Source organism: Triturus cristatus, chromosome 1_1 (assembly GCF_964204655.1).
Source record: "Triturus cristatus chromosome 1_1, aTriCri1.1, whole genome shotgun sequence".
Taxonomy (NCBI): Eukaryota; Metazoa; Chordata; class Amphibia; order Caudata; family Salamandridae; genus Triturus; species Triturus cristatus.
Window position 1 is genome coordinate 982109960 of NC_140579.1, and position 22234 is coordinate 982132193.

At 42.2% G+C, this 22234-nt stretch overlaps 1 long non-coding RNA gene across 1 annotated transcript in view; it reads left to right on the top strand.

Annotated features, from left to right (window-relative positions):
- LOC146871414 (uncharacterized) overlaps nucleotides 1–5065 on the top strand; it is a 234093-nt gene extending 229028 nt beyond the window's left edge. The window contains exon 3 of the long non-coding RNA XR_014959549.1: nucleotides 4430–5065. This is a non-coding gene — a long non-coding RNA (uncharacterized LOC146871414). The remainder of the gene's footprint in view (nucleotides 1–4429) is intronic.
- Nucleotides 5066–22234: the final 17169 nt, after the last annotated feature.

Sequence of the window (22234 nt, forward strand, 5' to 3'; positions counted from 1 at the left end):
TTTTTTACGAGTGAAATGTACAGCTAACCATAACATGTGTGAAACCTATGGTTTTTTAAGTGAATTTGCAAGGTTTTTTAAATGCTAATTCCTAACTATAACGTGTGTGAAACCTATGGTTTTTTCAGTGAATTTGTATGTTTTTTTAAATGCTAAGTTATGTATTTATTTTTTATTTTTTTTTCTGATTTTTCACCGTGCGCACACCCTGCGCGCACGGTGCGCCTCGCGCACCGTGCACACGCTGTGGGCACTCGGAGCGCTTCGCGCACCGAGCGCCCACGTTGCGCAGTTCATACCGTGCGCGCCTCGCCTTTTTTTACACAGTAACAATTTTTTTTTCTCCCTTGCGGGTCCTTCAATTTATTTAATAAATGTGATTGTTATTTCTTTTTTTTTTTTTTTTTTTTGCCGTGCGCGTACGGTAAGCTTACCGTACGCGCACTCCGCGATTTTTTTTTTAATTATTAAATGTATTTTTCGTACTTTTTGGTCCTTCGTGGACCCCCTGACAAACGCTAGGGGGTCTGCAACTCTCTTCGTTGCCCCCTTTTCACGTTATCCACCTTTGTTTTTCAGTGCGAGAGATAGAAAATGGCGGCCGACACTTTCTGATTTCGACCGATTCGAATGTTTACAGTCATGTAACCACCAATCAGAATTAAGCTCGCGCACGGCACCGTACGCGTACGGTAAGCTTACCGTAAGCGCACGGAGCGCGCTTACAGATATATATATTGATTTAAATGCTATTTTCTCAGGACCTACTGAACAGATTTACACCAGACCTGCAAAAGGCACATCTCTGACCTGAGGACTACCTCTCTGCCAAATTTCAAGTAATTCTGTTCAGCCGTTCGGGCTGTACTGGCGGTCGCCAGTAGATAGTTATAGTTAGGACCGTGTTTCCATAGGAAATCCGCAACATTATATTTCGAATAACTTTGGTGCCGGTTGACGAATCCTCGCGAAATTTTCAAAATAGGTGGGGCGCTCCGCTCCGCTCCTACCCTGAAAGTCTCGGGGGGATTCGTCAAGCAGGGGCTGAGAAAAAAGGGGGGTCCCAAAACACGTTTTCCCCATGCAATTTTCCATATTGACCTTTAGTCCAAGGTACAGCCCGAACGGCTGAACAGAATTACTTGAAATTTGGCAAAGAGGTAGTCCTCAGCTCAGGGATGTGCCTTTTGCATATATGGAGTCAATCTGTCCAGTAGTTCCTGAGAAAATCAAAAGTAAAATCATATATATATCTGGGCGGAGCCTAACCACACATCTCATCCTGAGATCTGATTGGCTGTCAGCACTTCATCCAAGAAGTGTTGGCAGCCATCTTGGGACCAATATACATGATACCACCTCATTAAAAAGCATTGCAGTTAATAGAAGGTGTTAAGACTTTAGTTACATTATAAATCATTTGTTGATGGTACCATACTCATTTAAGGAATTGTGTTGTGTTCTAAGGTGATTTTACCATGTGAAAAAGCCTTCTGCTGTGATATCATGAACCATGTTTTAGAGAAAACTATTTTCTCATGCTTTTCCCACAGAGGTTTGGAAGGTGATCTATAAGCTAAACTGAGAGCATATTTTCTGTAAATTCACATTATCTTTCTCAGTCATGTGAGAATGAAGTCTGACATTCTCAGTAAAACATGTACATCCAACAAGGGCAGAGACTGTCAGTTGATTCCTTTGTGTTCTACTGCAGCTTCCCAGAGTGTTCTAAAGAACAACTAGAGCGCTAACAGTCTTACTTATGACAAAAGTATGGCACACCTGAAGCCATCTTGATTGGAATAAAGTGGTAACACGTAAAACATTTAATTTACAAAGGAACAAAATGAGGGGGTTCATTTTGCCATATAAATTATGATTAGTGCTGCAGAAAGAAAAACACATTTTGTCTTCTGAAATCCTCTTTTATTTCATAAAAAAATTCTGACATGCAGACTGAAACATGCACTTCTAATACTAGCAGCAGACTTCTGTGGTGAGCAGTAGCTTTACTACAGTGATCTAATGAGCAACTAGAGTGCTAACATTCAGAATTTATGGCAAATGTGTGACATATCTGAATACCTTCTTGATGGAATCAAAGTAAACAACTGAAAGCATTTCCTACTGAGGAGACTGCAGTAAATGAGGAAATTAGGAAACTTCATAACAAATAAATCTCCTAAAATGGCCACCAGAGACAAATGTAGCCCAAATATCACCCACATGTAGCCCAAATGTAGCCCAATGACAGAAGTGTGCAAAGCACTTATTTTTTGTGTATTTGCAGTTTTATATAGTGCAGACTTGTCAGGTATTGGAGTGCTTTACATGAGCATTGGTTACATCACACAAGATCAAATTCATTTTGGTTGTAGACATGGGGAGATTAAGTGATTTGACTAGAATCACAGAATGTTGTGCTGAAGCAGAAACTCCAACCTGGTTCCCCAGTTGCAAAGTCTGCAGCTCTGGAAGTAACACCACACCCTCTCCCCTTGGATGCAACATTTAATCAAGTGGTCAACTGGATAAAAAAACTATGATTACAAATAATTTAAAAGTTCTTTGTCGCTATTTGAAAACTCAGAAAATATGTCCTCATTTTAGTTTTTTAAAGCACTAACCATAATTTTGATGCAAATAAGACCATCTCATATATGTAATTTCTAAAGGAAATGCTCTAGGCATTACAGTTTTGATTACATCAAAATGACGTCAGGCGTTCCACACTTTTGTAATAAATATAGAATGTTAGCAATCTAGTTGTTCATTGGGATACTGTTGAGAGGCAGAGGCCAGGGTCACGGACTGTGAAAATTGAAGGCAGTTAGGAGAGTGCAGAGGCAACAATTTGACCACACTAGGCAGGCAGGAAGGGCAGTGGCAGCACAACAGACTATGGAGGTCAGTGGAAAGGGGGGCAGGGGCTACAAACCAACAATACAGGACTGGCAAGAGAGGCTGTGGTGATGTAATAGACCATTGTGGGCAGAAGGAAGAGGCAGTGGTCATACAACCATACATGCCAACAGACCCGTTTCAGCCAGGAAACGCCCAATGTTTTTAAGCTCAAATGGGCTTTACTTGATCTGGTTCCTGTCTACAATCTTCTCTTTTTCAATGTAACTCAAAGGGGAAAATCAATACCCCAGTTTTATTTCAAAATCTCCCTCTTACCAAGTTCAAAATGTTCGCAAGTATGGTACATTGGATCATGGTAGGCAGGAGGAATTGGGGTAGGGACATGGACTCGGATAACAGAGGACAGGAGGGACATTGAGAGGTGCACCAAACTGACCCTACAGGGCAGGCATCAGGGTTTGCAGCAGCACAATACACCACACAGGGCATGCGGGACGGGAGTGCAGCACAACAATCCATAGAAAGCAATAGGGAGGGGACAGGACCATGCACATGGACAACAGACAACAGAAGGGAAAGAGGCAATGGTAGCTAGCTGACCATAATGGACAGACAGGAGAGAAAGCTGCAGCATAACAGACCATAAAGGGCAGGAAGGACGGATCAGGGGCATTACAATGGAACCGACAAGCCAGGAAGGAGGGAATAGGGGTCTGCACATGGAAACAGAGGGCTGGGGGCAAGGGGGCAGGGCAGGAGCAGCAAGATGACCATGGAGGTCAGGCAGGATGGGCACTAGAAACAAGACACACCATGGAGAGCAACAGTGAGACTGATGGCATACACACAGACCATGGAGGGAAGGTGGGAGGGGGTCAGGAGCAGCTAGCTGACCACACAGGGAAGGTGGGAGGGGCCATGGCAGCACAGAAGACCATGCATGGCAAGCGGGAGGGTTAGTGGCAGCACAATGGCTATGATGGGCAAGAAGGAGGGTGCAGGGGCATGCACAAAGGACCATGGAGGATAGAAGGGAGGGTCAGGACCTGGGCACAGACAAGAGAGTTCAGGGGAAGGGGCCTCACAACAGACTGCGCGGGGCAGGCAGGAGGAGCAGTTGCAGCACAACAGACCAGGGAGGGCAGAAGAGTGTGGCAGTAAAATGGACCATGAAGTGCTGGAGCAGAGTTTTCTGTTGAAAATTTATTGAGTTTTAAGCTCCAGTTTTGTTTATATGTTATGATTAAAATTACTAATTTGTAATCACTAATTATTAGTTTGTTAAAAGTCTAGATTAACCAACATTACTAATGAGAGAAATTACACGTGGGAATGCATATATGTTGCTTAATAATACGTGAACTAAGTTGGTGTGCAATTTGATTAAATAAGTGTCGCTAAAGTGCTATTTGTTTCGTGTTTATGCTGTTAAAATAATGTGCTATAATGCTTTCTTGTGTTGCAGATGGCTAGGTAATTACATACACATAAGGGTATTAGTGGGGATTAACACTGTATAATCATTATGATGTGGTAACATTGTTTTGTGTTTCTTTTAATTAAGATGGTCCGTTTTGGCCTAAACAAAGATGGCTGCCATTTACAGCCTGCGCTCGAGTGATTGAATTTTGACGAGAGGCCTTGCTGAACATGGTTGAAAGTCACCTGACCACAGCCTCTGTCTGAATTAAAAGTTTCCGTGAGGACAGCAGCTCTGGGCATGCTTCCAATTGTCCTTGGAGAAGAATGAAGCCACAATGGACACAGATAAACCTGCGGTGGCTCTGCTATGGTACCAAGGAAGAGCATTCATAAATGTATCGCTTGCAAACTCGAGTTTCCTTCTTCCGTGTTTTTATTTTTGTGATTTTTCTGAGCGGAGGTTTTCTAAATGTTACCAAGTGACATCCTTTCCTGCTCGCTCTGCTCAGCGGCTCAACGGACATTCAGAATTTGTTTGTAACTTTATTTTTGCTAGTTTTGTTATAAATATGCTAGACTAGAGAGGGTCTGTGTCATTGCATTCGGGATTTTTAAGGCCACTTCTTCCTGAACCTACGCTGAGGACGGCAGCTCAAGAGACTTTACTGAGAGACCTGTCCTGACCCATTTAGCTAGAATAGGTAACTATGAGAATAATGATTTTGCTATTGATTGACTTTCATTTGAACTAATTTAGATAAAATATGACTTTTGTTTGAATTCCAGTGTCGGGTGGTTATTTCTTTGTCATTTATTGAGTTCCGGATGTATTACTTGTGTTTAAAATCATGACTCAAGACATAACTTTATGGTCGCATTGACCTCGCACTGGATGCAGATTGGTATAGGTTTCACTCATATATACAGTGTGGATAGAGTAATAGTTATGAATGTTACTGTGATGGGCCCTAGCGTATGATGAGTGTATGTGCGTACGACTGTGGATTTACTCTGTCCGTGGAAGTAGGGAGAATTTATATGCACCGATCTGCAGCAGTTTCCTGGTAGCAGTATGATGGTTAGATTATTGTCTTGATCATTGATTTCTTGGTTGATGTTGGTATATGTACTAATACTATATGTTAAAGTCGTCGTGTTGAGTTTTATGTAGTGCTTCTGGAACTTGGGAGCTGGTAACGGTTCCGTAGTAGGGCAGAGGGAAGTGAGTGCTGCTCTCGGGAAAGACGGGATTGTTGGAATTACCTGTATGTATGCAGGAAAAACGTGTGACAATTGAAGTTGCGCGTCACATTGTCTGGGTTCGGAATCAGTGACATCGTCGTGTGTTACTATTAAGAGACATATTTCCGGTATAAAAGGAGTGCGTATGGTAGCGAAGGTTATCTGTGAAACTCTGGTCTTAAGTCCCAGGGATCCATAAGGTTCGCCGTTAAAGCTTATCGCGGGAGAAGTAGTAGGTATTCTCTGAGCTTGTTTGAAGGACTGGGCAAAGGTAAGCGCTGCTTGGTTAACGTATGTTATAATTCTGTAGTGGGACAGATTGTTCGCTGTTCTCAGGAAAGGCAGGATTCTGTGTGGGTGTGCTACATTTTCTGGTGTGAAAGTGCGTGAATGTATGAGCATTTAATTGATTGTGAGACTCTTTGGAGCAGTCCTAGAGGAAACAGTTAATGGATGCATGTTAGAAGGGCAGAGTAGAGGGATGTGCTACTGTGTCAACGAAAGTAATTATTCCGTAGTGGAGCAGAGGTAAGCGCTGTTCTAGAGAGAAGCGGGATTCTTGTGAGAAAGAATTTCTTTACTATTCTGTGGTTAGCGAAACAGACAATGGAGATGTTTATATGTTGTAACTAATAGATTTTGTGGAATTTGAAACGAAGTCTACTGAGAAGACATTGTAAAGGAGGGGTAGACGAGTGACAGGAGACAAGAGCAGAAGCGACTGCAGCGACTGCTGACGTCATACAGACCGCGCTCTGATTGGGTAGTGGATCAGAACAGTGCTCGCGCTGGGATTGGTGCGTTAGTGTGAGCCGCGCAGGGATTGGAAGGAGTACAGGGTGACGTAGACGCTCCAGGATTGGTGCGTTGGTGTGAGTCGCGCTGTTATTGGACAAAAAGATCGTACAGTTGTGGAAGGGACTAGAGATTATTGGTAAACGTTAAAATGTATTACCAACCTGAGGAAAAGAAAAAGAAATCCTTGTTCGGTAAAATTAAAAGATGGTTCGACAAGGATAGAGATATAATAACTAGAGAAGGTGAATTGCTACCTCCGACGAGAACTCCTGCATCCTTCATGGTTGCGAAATATGGGTATCATACCTGTATATGGTTAGATAACTGGGCTAAGTATACTAAGGAAGATGGTGTCTTAGCGTTCCCGGTACATGGTTCATTTAATTTGGCCGTGTTGAGAAATTTACGGGAAAAGATGATGTGTCTAGAGCCTAGATCAAGGCCGACACAGTTCGAGGCGTTGGTGGAATGGGAAGATGAGGTGCATGAGCGAGAAAAGCAGAGGAGTGGAGGCAATTATAGGTACCTTTTTGGGAGGAAATATGATCGTGAAACTCATCATGATCGAATGAGGAAATGGCGAGACGCGAGAATGTCAGAGGGATTATATCCTATGAGGACAGTTGAAGAGACGGAAGGGAGGAAGGGTACGGAAAAGGTGCCTGATACAGAAGTGAGAAGGTATGGGGCTAATGATTATGAAGATGAGGTCTTGGATGACATGATTTACAAGAGACCACCTCCATATAGACCAGAACCAGAAGAGAGCACGCCAGTTGCTACTCCAATAAGAGATACTTTGCGAATTGTTAAAACTGAGGTTGTGACACCTGATCTGAAAAGTAGTAGCTATTTCACGGAAAGGGAAAGAGAGAGAGAGCGAGAGAGAGAGAATCGAGTCAGTGACGAGAAAACAAGAGAATTAGCCAGAACCACATCTGAGTTGACTGAGAAAATTAGAGAGCTGACGAAAAATCTGGAAGCTGTTACAGTGCCTGTAACCATAGGTCCGGTTGTGCCTATTTTTGATAAGCAAAGAATGGGTGAAAATAGTTTGACAGTGCCTTATGTTGGAAATGGTTTGGTTGGTACTTGCTCTTTGGAGGAATCGGGAATGAGAATGGGAGGAAATAATTTGAGACAGTCAAGACCTGACACATGTAGTGGAGGATTAGATGTGCAGCCTAATTCGGGATTGAATACTGGTTGTTTGGGAGGAACGATTTTGGAACCACAGAGGTTGACAGAACAAGTGGGTGCAGTGAAAAAGTCTACTGAAATAACAGCTGAAGATTTGAATGATTGGTTGAAAGTTCTTCAAAAGAAGGATAAAGATTCACAGGCATATGATGTAGCCAGGTTGCGCATAGAATTGGAGGAGCTTATTGCAGGAACAATTCCTACAGATATACTGAAAAATCATCATGATGGAGAGTTGTTATTTATGTGCAAGAGTATCACCTGGAGGGCTAAAAGTACACATGACAGGTTAAGAGCAATAGCGAGTGAACAAGGGGTTGACATGGATAAGGTGAAAGCTTTGCAGAAGTCTTACAGGATGGATTTCACGGATAAAGACATTGAAAATCTAAATGGTGCTGGTAGAACAGGACAGATTAAGGAAATGATTGCCTTATTGTGAAAATGGGGTGATGTGGAAAAATGGAAGGATAGATGGTACAAGAAAAGGGAAGATTCAGTGGATAGGACTTATTCAGCTTTCCCTATGAGAGGAAAAGAAAAAACTGTGGATGCTTATCCTATGAGAGAGATTCCTGGAGGAGGATATGTACATGTCCCATGGACTAGACAGGATATTTTGTCATTTACGAATGATTTCCCTCGACTGAGAGACAAGCCCGTCGAGTGGTATAGGCAGGTAGACAGGTTCGTGAAATTGTCAAAAGTGCTGTGGATTGACCTGAATAGTCTGTTTGATATAATTGTTCCAGCAGACTTGTGGGCAGAGTGTAAAATAGTTGTAGATTGGCCTGCAAAGGAGTATCCAAGGGATTCAAAAACAGGAGCACCAGATCCAGAGGTGATGAAGAAATATGACCAGGTAATTGTGTTCCTGAAAAATAAAGTACCCCCGAAAGAGACAGACTGGGTTAAGATAGATCAAACACATCGAGAAGCGAAAGAATCAGTTCATGCTTTTTACGAAAGGCTGATACTGGCTTTTAAACAGTTCAGTGGAGATGAACACCTGAGTGACAAGGATTTGAGTCATTTTGTATACAGATTTGTATATGGCTTGAGACCTGAAATCAGTGAAAGAATACGTGAGCATACAGTTGATTGGCAGAGTAAAAAGATTGATGAGATTGAGGCAAAACAGAGAAAGCTGAAAGAGAAAGCAATGTGGGCACAAGTGAAGGTTGCTGAGAGACAAGAAGCACAGTTGGTGGAACAGGCAAATAATCAAGGAAATAGACCCAGATATGCAGGAAAAGGAAAGGGAAATTTAGAGGAAGCGAAGAAAAAGTTTCCTTGTCACAACTGTGGACAATTGGGGCATTGGAGATCCGAGTGTACCAATCCACAATTAGTGAGTAATGAGAATAAAACCTTAAATCAACAGGTGCAGAACGAGGGGTGTAATCATCAGCAGCAACAGCAGAAGGTTGTCAGACAGCAGAGTCAAGAGCCAAAACCGTCCTTGCCGCAGAATAGAGGGTCCCAAAAGTATATCCAGGATTCAGGATTCTACAATGATGAGCAGGTAAACAAACCGAGACGTTCAAACCTGGTACAGCAGTACTGGTTAAAGAATGAGGGGAGTGAGTCTGAAGGGGACTATTGACGGTGCCGAAGAGAGGAGGAAGAGTGCATACTTGGTGCAACTCTAGAAATAGACCAGGCAGGACCATTTGCAGATGGGAAAATAAATGGGGAGAGTGTTACTTTTTTGGTAGACACAGGAGCGACGAGATCAACTGTCAGGTCAGCAGATATTAGAAATCTTCCTCTCTCGGACGAAGCAATCCAAGTAGTTGGTGTAGCCAATACACAGATTAAGACTCGTCTTACTGAACCAGTAAGGGTAAGAATAGGGAAATTTTCAGACATGCACAGGTTTGTAGTCTGTGACACTAGTCCAGTGAATTTGTTAGGTAGGGACTTATTGTGCAAGATGAACTGTACAATTTTTTGTACTCCGGATGGAATAGCTTTTGAGACACCAGATGAGGATGTTTTGTACCGGATGACTCTAGATAATAGAGAGAGTGAGATTGTTGGTACATATGCAGTGTTTAATCCAGATGATTTGCCTCAGGAGTTGAGACACACAGTGAAAACGGCAGTTTGGGATTTTACTGGAGAAGATGTGGGATTGATGAATAATGTAGATCCAGTGAAGATTTCAGTGAAAGAGGGGATTGTTTATCCTAATATTCCTCAGTACAGATTGACACCGGAGATAATTGAGGGAATAACTCCTATAATTGACAAGATGATTCAACAGGGTGTTTTGAGAGAATTACTGAGTAGCCGGTGTAATTCACCGATAATGGGGCTAAAGAAACCTAATGGGAAGTTCAGGATTGTACAGGATTTGAGAAAAGTTAACAAAATTGTGGTGGCATGTTGTCCCATTGTGCCAAATCCTTCAGTGATTTTGTATCAGATTCCTCATGATGCTGAGTGGTATACGGTGATTGATTTGTGTCATGCTTTCTTTTCAATTCCATTGCATCATGACAGCCAGCCGATTTTTGCATTTCGGTTTGGACAGCGTATTTTAGCATGGTGTCGTATCCCACAGGGGTATACAGAGAGTCCATCGATATTCAATCAGTTATTGAAGAAATCATTGGAGAGTTTGATCATGCCTGAAAGCTCAGTACTGGTACAGTACATCGATGACTTACTTGTGGCATCGAAGACACGTGAAGCTTGCGAAATAGATACCATAGCTTTACTGAATGATCTGGCAGATGGAGGGTTAAAGGTATCTCCAGCCAAATTGCAATTTTGCAAGAAAGAGGTGCATTATCTTGGACACAATATTGAAAAGGGTCTGAGAAAGGTGACCGATGACAGGATCAAAATTATCAGAGGAATGAGAGCCCCAATGACCCAGAGAGAAGTGAGGATGTTTCTGGGGATGGTGGGTTATTGTCGTCAGTGGATAAGTAATTTCTCCCTGATAGCAAAGCCACTGATTAAGTTGACTAAAAGTGAGGTAAGAGACCCATTGGAATTGGATGGAGAACAAATGGCAGCATTTGAGGAGTTAAAGAGCAGAATGTGTGAAGCCTCTGCTTTGGGAATGCCAGACTATGAGAAAGAGTTTGAGTTGTACTGCAGTGAGAGAAATGGTTGTGCACTTTCAGTGTTAATTCAGAAGCATGGACAACTGAGAAGGCCGATTGCGTACTTCTCATCAACACTTGACCCCGTAGCTGTGGGTTTACCAGGTTGTCTGAAAGCAGTAGCTGCTACATGCAGAAGCTTGGAACAGAGTGAGGGTATAATAATGGGATATCCTGTAAGGGTATTTGTACCTCATGATGTGGCAATTCTTTTGACAAGAAGCAGGACTCAATATATGTCACATAGTCGGCTGACTAAATATGAGAAAATCATTCTGGGAGCATCAAATGTGACTCTTGAAAGATGTGTGAATGTGAATCCAGCAACGTTGTTACCAGATGCTGAAAATGTGAATGTGGGAGATGATGTTGATCATGATTGTTTGGATGTGCTTGACTACTGCACAAAACCCAGACCAGACATAAGAGATTTGCCATTGCCTGAGAGTGATCATGTGTTGTTTGTGGATGGATCATGTTTGAGAACTGATGATGGTGTGCTGAGTGCAGCATATGCAGTGTGCAAGGTTTCAGAAGTTATGGAAGCTTCGCCTTTGAAAGGAGTAAGATCTGCTCAAGTGGCTGAATTGGTGGCATTGACAAAAGCTTGCAAAATTGGGAAGAATCTGAGAGTGACTGTGATGACTGATAGTCAGTACGGATTTGGAGTCGTTCATGATTTTGGCCAGCTTTGGCTACAGAGAGGTTTCTTGACGTCGAGTGGGACTCCAATAAAGAATGCTGAAGTGATTGGAAAGTTGCTTGAGGCGATACAGCTGCCTAAGGAGTTAGCAGTTGTGAAGTGTGCTGCTCATGGACAAGGAGATGATTTTGTTACTCTTGGTAATCGTTTTGCCAATGAAATAGCACAGTATTGTGCAAAGAACAATCATTCGATTAATAGGGCACGAGAAAGGGAGATGTCTTTTTGTTCTGTGATGTTTACTAATGTCCTAGAAACGTGGGATGAAGTGAAACAGTTGCAGGATGAGGCAGGAGGTGAGGAAATGAGAGATTAGATTAAGGCAGGTTGTGCCCCAAGAGAGACAGATCATGTTTGGATCTATAGAGATGGTAGACCAGTCATGCTCAATTCCATGTTGTCGACAATGGCAAGAATGTATCATGGCCAGGGACATCTGGGGAGGGATGCAATGATTAGGTCTTTTAAACAAACCTGGTACAATGCAAAGTTCAGGTTAATTGCAGAGAGCATTTGTCAGAGATATTTGATTTGTCAGCAGTTCAATACTGGGAAAAAGACAGTGGTGAGTCTAGGAACAATAGGCAGAGAAGGAGGTCCTTTTACCAGAATGCAAATAGATTTCATTGAAATGCCCCAAGTGAACAGATTGAGGTATGTTCTAGTGGTAGTCTGTTTGTTCTCAAGATGGGTGGAGGCCTATCCAACTAGGAGAAATGATGGAATAACAGTTGCAAAGTTACTGTTAAGAGAGTTGATTCCTAGGTACGGGTTCCCAGTGACAATTGAGTCTGACAGAGGTGGACACTTCTACAATGAGCTCATGGGTTTAATTTGTGAAGCATTGAGCATACAGCAGAAGCTACATTGTGCATACAGACCAGAGGCTTCTGGAGTCGTTGAACAGATGAATGGCACAATAAAAAACCGAATTGGTAAGATGTGTTTAGCCACTGGAATGAAATGGCCTGATGTCTTGCCTCTAGTGCTGATGACTATTAGGTCTACTCCAGATAGAACCACAGGTTTGAGTCCGCACGAAATATTAATGGGACGTGCGATGAGACGTGCATTTGTGCCTGTCAACAAGTTGATGACAATAACTGATGACATGATTTTGGATTACTGTAAAGGCCTGGCTGACGCAGTTCATTCTGTGTTTCACCAGGTTGGAGAAGACGCTACTACACTTGAGAAGAAGCAAGCCCATGATCTGAGTCCAGGGGACTGGGTGAGGATTAAAGTACACAGAAGAAGAAATTGCTTGGTTCCAAGGTGGGGAAGGCCAAGACAAGTTATTCTGACTACGACGACTGCAGTAAAGTGTGCTGGTGTGAAAAACTGGGTGCATGCGAGTCATACTCTGAGAGTTCCAAATCCAAAGGATGGGACTGGTAATGAGTATTTTGAAGAGTCAGATTCCAGTGATGATGCAGAAACTGAACCAGTGAGAAGAAAAAAAGAATCCTCAAAGGGGTGAAGGAGAAAGAGAGTCAGGAGATTCTTTTTTCTTTCCAAGAGAGGCTTCAAGGGAAACATTGAGAGTCTCAGAGGAGAGATCAGATTCTGTAAGAGTGCCTGAAGTTCCAACAAGCAGTGGGGAAGAAAGAAGAGAAAAGAACAATTCCACAGAGACTACACCTGAATCAGATGAGAAAGTTGAAAATCCATTTGAGATTACGCCTGAAGAAGCAGGGTCAGAAGAAGATAGAGAGGGACAGATTGCGGAAGACCCCCGAGGAGGTGTAGGGAACATTCCTGATAAGCTAGGTGAAGGGACAAGTAGACAGCAAGAAGATTGCGTGTCGGAGACCCGAGGAGGGACAGAAATAGGGAAATCTCAATCGGTGGTGGAAAAGACTGTGGAACGAAAGAAAATTGTTGAAGAACAAGGGGCAAATGAGACAGAATCGGATGAGAGTGAGAATGAGAAATCAGAGGGTCGAGTTCTGAGAAAGAGAACTTGGATTGGAGAAAGAAATAATAAAGAATTGAGACCATAGAGGGTTGTAAGAGGAGATCTTTGGCCTAACAGAATAAAGAGACTGAGGTACAGACTGACACGAGCAAGTTCATCGAAAGCTGAACAGGTGAACGAGGTGTTGAGTCAGAATCAAGCAAAAGGTGAAAAACAAAAGGTCTCAAAGGAACCGGAGGAGATTAAGAGAATCAGAAAACCTAACCAGAAGTATAGGTCACCGGAATGGACGTAGGTGGCACTGTCTGAAGGTGAAGAAGCAGAGAGTCAAGGAAATCCAGAGGCGACCGTACGTGAAGTGGTTGAGGAGAAAACTGTCGGAATCCTGAAAGTTATCTTGACTGACATTGGAGAAGAGTCGGATGCTCAGGATGTTGTTGAAGATCTGATACAATATGATGTTGCTGAAGAAGAAGTGAAAAGTGATGAAAATCCAAATTGAGTGAACAAAAGGAGTCACTTGGAGAAAAGTGAAAAGAAGAAAATCTGAAATTAGCTGTTTGAAATAATCTAGTGTTCTAGTGTTTCAGTAGTGGAGTAGAAGAGGCTAAGTCAAAAGACACTGCCAAAGTAGTAAAATGGCTAACACAGAGAATAATCAAAGTAGATGTGCCTTCTTAAAAAGATGGTGTAGAATGTGCTGCTGCTGTACTGGATTATTAATGCTATTATGGGGTGTATTAGCTTTAGTAGTTACTTTTAGAGTTACAATAGGTACTTTTGGAATACATACTGAAAATGAGACTAACATAGAGAAGAGTTCACAGAAAATGGTTCCAACTAGAATTAGTAACATTTACATACATAAAGATAGGTCAATTAATGATTTTTCTAGCAATGTTTTTTCAAAGTTGTTGTACGAATACGTAAAGACAATGGAAGTTAGGGATTGCTACGTCTGCATGCAGTTACCTGCATCCGTTTCAGAAGGTGTTACCTATCACCATTTACCAGCTACATATGGGATTTCATGTAGTGTGTTAAGTAGTGTTTTTTATTTGTTAGGGAAGATAGATTATGAGATGTCTAACAAAGATAATATTTTTGGGCAATTGCCTATGAATAAAAAGCTGAATCCAGCTAAAGAAGCTAACATCTTTGGTGAGATTTTTATTGAGAAAGAAGAATTAACCTTAGATTACATTTTTAGAAACAATTTAACTTGCAGTTTGAAAGAAGAAGAGAAGGCTTTCCTAGACATGGTAGAGGAAAGGAGAGTGAGCATGCATGAGAAGGCAGGGAAATATAAAGTGAGTGAGACAATTTGGGATATTGAGATGGGAAAGGAATTGAGGAATGGGGCTAGTCCGACTTTGGCTTTAGATGCACCACAGAAGGGTAAACTATGCATTACCAGGAACAAATCCCAATATGATAATTATTTTGTTGGGACTAGTGAGTGTCATGATACATACTTCATTGCAACAGGATGGGGTTTTAAAGGTGGAGAAGATCCAGTTTTCCCAGGAGTGTATTATGTTTGTGGGAACAAGGCTTATTACAAGTTGCCTGACCATTGGTATGGCACGTGTTATGTGGGCCTAGTCTTTCCAAAGATTTTTCATATAGATAGGATAGAAGATGTAGAACACATTAATTTACTAACACGTTTTAAGAGGGAAACTTGGTCACAAATCGTGGGTGATATTTTTGGAGCTTTAATTCCAGCAGTGGGAATTTCTTTAAATGCATATGGGATTCGGAAATTGTCAACAGTGGTGGATCGCTTATCGACAAGTACCGCTGGAGGGTTTCTTTTGGTAAATACGGAGATGATTGCCGTACGTGCCATGTCTATGCAAAATCGACTTGCCCTTGATATTCTATTGGCCAAGGAGGGTGGAGTTTGTGGAATGCTGAAGGTTCAACATTGTTGCACTTACATTCCTGATGAAAGCAAAGATCTAAAGGTCTATATCAAAATATTACTGATTTGCATGAGGAATTAGTACCACTGGAAGCTGAAAGTATCTGGACTAAAATAGCTAATAAGATAGTTGCTGTTAAGAGTTTTATTGCTTAGATAGGTAGTACCATTATTGGTAAAATATTATTTCCTTTGACATGCGTGATTGTTGCTTTATTGATACTAAGATTGGGGTGTTTGTGTTGTAAAAACAGGGGAGGGAAAAAGAGAATAATTAGAGGAAATACTGAAAAGAAACAAAAGAGGTCAAAGAGAGACCCACAAGAGATAGAATTAGAAGAATTGAGGGAGAGTGTTTACTTGGAGTCAAAGAGGGATGATGTGAGGGAGTCTGGTGTTTAATGTTGTGTCATAAAAGACATTTTCAATTTCTCCTAAAATTGGGCCAAATTTTTTTTTTTTGGGTTGGTTTTTGTGGTGATAATATCACCAAAGGGGGGATTGCTGGAGCAGAGTTTTCTGTTGAAAATGTATTGAGTTTTAAGCTCCAGTTTTGTTTATATGTTATGATTAAAATTACTAATTTGTAATCACTAATTATTAGTTTGTTAAAAGTCTAGATTAACCAACATTACTAATGAGAGAAATTACACGTGGGAATGCATATATGTTGCTTAATAATACGTGAACTAAGTTGGTGTGCAATTTAATTAAATAAGTGTCGCTAAAGTGCTATTTGTTTCGTGTTTATGCTGTTAAAATAATGTGTTATAATGCTTTCTTGTGTTGCAGATGGCTAGGTAATTACATACACATAAGGGTATTAGTGGGGATTAACACTGTATAATCATTATGATGTGGTAACATTGTTTTGTGTTTCTTTTAATTAAGATGGTCCGTTTTGGCCTAAACAAAGATGGCTGCCATTTACAGCCTGCGCTCGAGTGATTGAATTTTGACGAGAGGCCTTGCTGAACATGGTTGAAAGTCACCTGACCACAGCCTCTGACTGAATTAAAAGTTTTCGTGAGGACAGCAGCTCTGGGCATGCTTCCAATTGTCCTTGGAGAAGAATGAAGCCACAATGGACACAGATAAATCTGTGGTGGCTCTGCTATGGTACCAAGGAAGAGCATTCATAAATGTATCGCTTGCAAACTCGAGTTTCCTTCTTCCGTGTTTTTATTTTTGTGATTTTTTCTGAGCGGAGGTTTTCTAAATGTTACCAAGTGACATCCTTTCCTGCTCGCTCTGCTCAGCGGCTCAACGGACATTCAGAATTTGTTTGTAACTTTATTTTCGCTAGTTTTGTTATAAATATGCTAGACTAGAGAGGGTCTGTGTCATTGCATTCGGGATTTTTAAGGCCACTTCTTCCTGAACCTACGCTGAGGACGGCAGCTCAAGAGACTTTACTGAGAGACCTGTCCTGACCCATTTAGCTAGAATAGGTAACTATGAGAATAATGATTTTGCTATTGATTGACTTTCATTTGAACTAATTTAGATAAAATATGACTTTTGTTTGAATTCCAGTGTCGGGTGGTTATTTCTTTGTCATTTATTGAGTTCCGGATGTATTACTTGTGTTTAAAATCATGACTCAAGACATAACTTTATGGTCGCATTGACCTCGCACTGGATGCAGATTGGTATAGGTTTCACTCATATATACAGTGTGGATAGAGTAATAGTTATGAATGTTAGTGTGATGGGCCCTAGCGTATGATGAGTGTATGTGCGTACGACTGTAGATTTACTCTGTCCGTGGAAGTAGGGAGAATTTATATGCGCTGATCTGCAGCAGAAGGACAGGAGGAAGAGGATAGGGGCATGGCATGTGGACAGGCAGGGTGGAGGTGGCAGGGACAGGTTACAGTCATCAGACAATGCTAGGCAGATGGGAGGGGAGTGGCAGCTCAACAGAACACTCAGAGTAGATAGGAGTGGCAGGTCCATGGAACATGGTGGTCAAAAAGGATGGAGCAGGGGCATGCACAAAGACATCGGAGGGCAGGGGGAAGGAGAATAGGGTCAGCAAGCTAAGCACAGAGGCCAAGCAGGAGGTCAATCATTGCCCATAGAATTGGGCAATGGAGGGCAGGAGGAGTGGACTGTTACATCATGCTAAATGGAGGGCAGTGGCAGCACATCAGACCATGCATGGCAGGAGGGAGGAGGCTAGTCCCTGTATTCAGACAACAGAGGATAGGGAGGAGGTGGATGGGGCAGCAAGCTAACTGTTCATAGAAGGTGGGTATTAGGAACTTTATTGTTTTTAAAATGTGTGTCTGTGCGAACTACTTAAAATATGAACAAGTATGCAGCATAATCTCACTTTTATTCAGGAAGAAGAGGACGTTTGGGACTGTGACTCCGGGCTCACTTGGCAGAAACATCCCCTGACCCTCCACCCCCCATCGCAAAATGTAATGCCCGTGAAAAGGGTAGGTGGACGCAGTGTTATATAGAACATAGTCCTGAGAGCATGATTGAAAATTAAAACTAGATATAGTATATGGTATAAACTATGCACCAAAAAGTGTGATATAAGATGAACCGGGGCGTGAAATATAATAAGCAATACATTGTGCGCAATGACAGATTCATTGGAGAGTGCGAGATAGCACAGGCACTAGCGATTGCTATGTGATATGCGCCTTGGAGTGTAATATGCACAGGGCAGTGTTGTGTAACCTAAGTAGTCTCTAAAGTTGTAATATAAAATATGTGCTGGGTAGTGTAACATTGCATATGCACTGTGACAAAGATATGGATCCCAGATTGTAATAAGTATGGCATAGCGCTGTGCTTTATAACATAGGCATTGAGGAAGGCACGTTAGATGGGGCAATATAACCCGTGCGAAGGCAAGTGTGGCATGATATATTCACGGGGTGGTGTTACAGTGCACATGGGCTAGAGAGTGTCATAGCATAAGCACTAGATGGTGGAATACAACACAGAGGTGTGTGGCACTCGGCAGGCAATGGTGGGTGTAACACAGCATTGGGCTCAGCCAGGAGCACGCTGTGACTCTCAAGTGAGGTTTGTCTCCTTTCCAGAGAGTAAAATAAAAAGTATTACACATCCGGCGGTGGATGTGTGTTTTATTAACCGTGAGGGGGTTTCTTGCATAGTTTGGTCGAATTTTTGTTGAATCCCCTTTGAATGGCTTGGTGTGCATGTGTATTAAATGTGCCCGTCAACAGCTACCCATGTTTGTATAAATAAACGACAAGGGTGTCTACTTGGAGAGTACCCACCAGCGGGGCGTCGGGATTAGGCACGGTAGGGTGTCAGACATGTCAGAGCTTCACTAGCGGTGTGAATATATTCTACGTGGATTCATTGTATGCATAGTCGCCTTTTAATGAATATCACGCAAATCGTCATGGTGATAGGTACATACGGTTTGTCCAGCAACACAGCCCCTCTCCTAAAGAATAAAATAAAAAGGCCATGACCCAGGGGTTGGGGTCCCCGGGGCCGATTAAGGCCCTGGGAGGGCCAAATTAATTTTTTTCAACAAAAAAAATTAGGGTGCAGGCCCCGGGGGATGGGGTCCCCAGGGTTAATAAATTAGAAAAAGAAAGGGGGGCCACACAGCCCTCCTTCTTAAAAATAAATAAATAAAAGACCGGCATCGCGCCGGAGGCCATGCCCCCTCCTTGCAGCCCTCTGCAAACGCGCCCCCTGGCCAGTTGTAAGTTGAGGAATTAATTCTCCTTCAATACTGAGGGTCCCTGAGGGCCAACTAGCCCAACAGGTATCTCCAGTATGCGCCAGGGAGCTGCGTTGCAGACAGGTGTTCTGAGGCCACGCAACTTTTTACACCTCCATGCAACGCAGCTCTGTGGCGCTTACTGGAGGTACCTAGTGGGCTAGTTTGACCCTAGGGACCCTTAGGATTCAAGGGGACTTAATCTCTCAACACAGAACGGCCACAGGGCGCGTTTACACAGTGGTGAAGGGAGGGGACGGGGTCTGAGGTGACGTGTGCAAACACGCCCTGTGGCGCATTTTTAAGTTGGGGAAATAATTCCCTTTCAATCCTGAGGGACCCTGGGGTCCAACTAGCCCACCAGGTGCTTCCAGTAAGCACCACTGCGCTGCGTTGCAGAGAGGTGGTGCAGGCCGTGCCACTTTTTACACCTCTCTGCAACGCAGCTCTGTGGTGCTTACTGGAGGTACCTAGTGGTCTAGTTGGACCCTAGGGACCCTCAGGATTCAAGGGGACTTAATCTCCCAACTTAAAATGGCTACAGGGTGTGTTTACACAGTGGAGAAGGGAGGGGAAGGGGCATGAGGTGACGTGTTCAAACACGCCCTGTGGTGCGTTTTAAGAGGTATTTTTAATCCCCTGCCCTATATATACTAGGGGGTACAGAGGAGTTTATGCTAATCACAGGGGGACCCCAACGCATAGTGTGCCCTAGTGTATGTAGGTGTTTTCACTGTATTCTGAGTGTCTTTTAACATAGCACTGGCTCTAGGACTGCTTAGGCAGACTTAGTTACCACCAGTATCCGTCTGAAAAAGTTGAGGGTACAGGATGATTTTGCAACAAGGCTCCTTTCTGCTCTTCTGTTTGTTCTTTCTGCACGTTATATTTCTTCCTGCACTTTTCTTCGTCTTTGAGGACTTCTGTTGCTTCTTTCTGCATTTCTTTTTTTTCTTTCTGTGAGTTTTTCCTTCTTTCTTCACATGTCCTATCTCTGTAGGCATAGTTAGAAATTAGCATTTAAAAAACCTTTGAAATTCACTGAAAAAACCATAGGTTTCAGGCACTTTATAGCTAGGAATTAGCATTTAAAAAACCTTAGAAATTCACAGAAAAAACTATAGGTTTCAGGGGCGATATAGTTAGCTGGACTTTTCACTCGTACAAAACCATAGAAATTCCCCCGTTATAGTTAGTTCAGCTAACTATAACTCGCGCGCCCGCAATGCACTGCTGATGATGTCACATATTACATCACTCATGACATGGTCAGTGACATCACTCATGACATCACTGATGACATCATCCTTGTGATAGAGTGGCAGACCTCCTCTCCCCCTAATATAACCTTTCATACACACATTCAAAAATAGAAATTAAAATTTTCAAAACAATGGACATACCAATACCAGTTACAACAACCTATTAGTAATTGTAAGATCCACATACACATCCACTCATTCACCAACAGTCCTATACAGTCACTCATACATGCACTCACTCATCATATGTATTCATACACCTATACATTCTGTTACACAACGCCACTCATCCATAAAGTTACTCACACACGTAGTTACTCATGCTAATAAAGAATCAAACATCCGTTTACCTGCATATTCAGTTATACACACACCACCACACTTACTTCTACAGAAACTTACACATACTTAGTCTTTTAAACAATCACTTATAGAAACACATACTTATTCATACAGGAACTCTTTCAATCTCTCACTCTCACATATACTCACTTATATACACCAATAGTCACATATACCAGTTTAAAACATATGTAGTTACTCATAGAGACACTATTGAGACAGTCATTCACTCACTAACACACCCATGCACACACTCATCCACCCATACAGTCCTGCACACATGCTGTCTTCAACACATACAAACAGTGAGTCACTCATTCATGCACCTATGCACTACGTAATACCCCCCACCGAACCATACAGACATCATACACTCATACTGATACTCAAAAAATCAACTAATAACCTATATAGACACTCATGTAGCTACTCACCAACCCATGCAGCCACTTATACACAAAGTGAGAGACTGATACAGATATTTACATATTTAAACATTACTCACTAAGATACACTTAATCAGTCAGTAATACAATCAATTTTTCAAAAACAAATCATCCATTTAGACATTTATATACCCATTTATTCTTCCATCGACCTTGAGATATACATATATAAAACATATATAATTTTCAGAAAAAAAAACATTCACTGGATGATGTCATCAGTGATGTCATTTGAGATGTCATCAGTGATGTCATGAGTGATGTCACTGACCATGTCATGAGTGATGTAATATGTGACGTCATCAGCAGTGCATTGCGGGCGCGCGAGTTATAGTTAGCTGAACTAACTATAACGGGGGAATTTCTATGGTTTTGTACGAGTGAAAAGTCCAGCTAACTATATCGCCCCTGAAACCTATGGTTTTTTCAGTGAATATATATATATATATATTCACTGAAAAAAACAAAGGTTTCAGGGACGTTACAGTTAGGAATTGGCATTTAAAAAACCTTAGAAATTCACTGAAAAAACCATAGGTTTCAGGGGTGTAATAGTTAGCTGGACATTTGCCTCGTACAAAACCCTAGAAATTCCCCTGTCATAGTTAGTTCAGCTAACTATAACTCGCGCCCCCGCAATGCACTGCTGATGACGTCACATATTACATCACTCATGACATGGTCAGTGACATCACTGATGACATCACTGATGACATCTCAAATGACATCACTGATGAAATCATCCATTGAGTATGTGTTTCTGAACAGTTTTATTATGTTTAATATATATAGGGAAAGGCCTGTTGAAAAATAAGTGGGTGTACAAGTATGTGAATGGATGATTTTCTAGGTGCGTAACTGAGTCTATAAGTGAGTCATTAAATGTATCTTACTGCAGACTAGTGACTAATACCCTTGCCGGACAGGCACACCCCTGCACTGAGCTGTGAACGACAGACCAGCACACGCCAGTTGTGCTTGCAGGAGGATGCGTACGTAGCTACACATCCAGGATCACTGCCAACGCTGAGGTGACAGCACACTGTGATGTTGCAGGGCTCGTGCCTATCATGCTAAGACAATGACCACAGGGACACACTTACTAAGATGTGGGTTTGGGGGGCATTGGCGGTCCTGGAGTTGTTGAGATGAGTCTGCTGGCCCTCATGGGTATCCCTGTATCATGCTCATTGACTCAATGGCACCTGTGGGTGTTCTGGTGTGGCTCTTGGCTGTGTTCCCTTTCATGGTGCAGGTAGTTGTCCT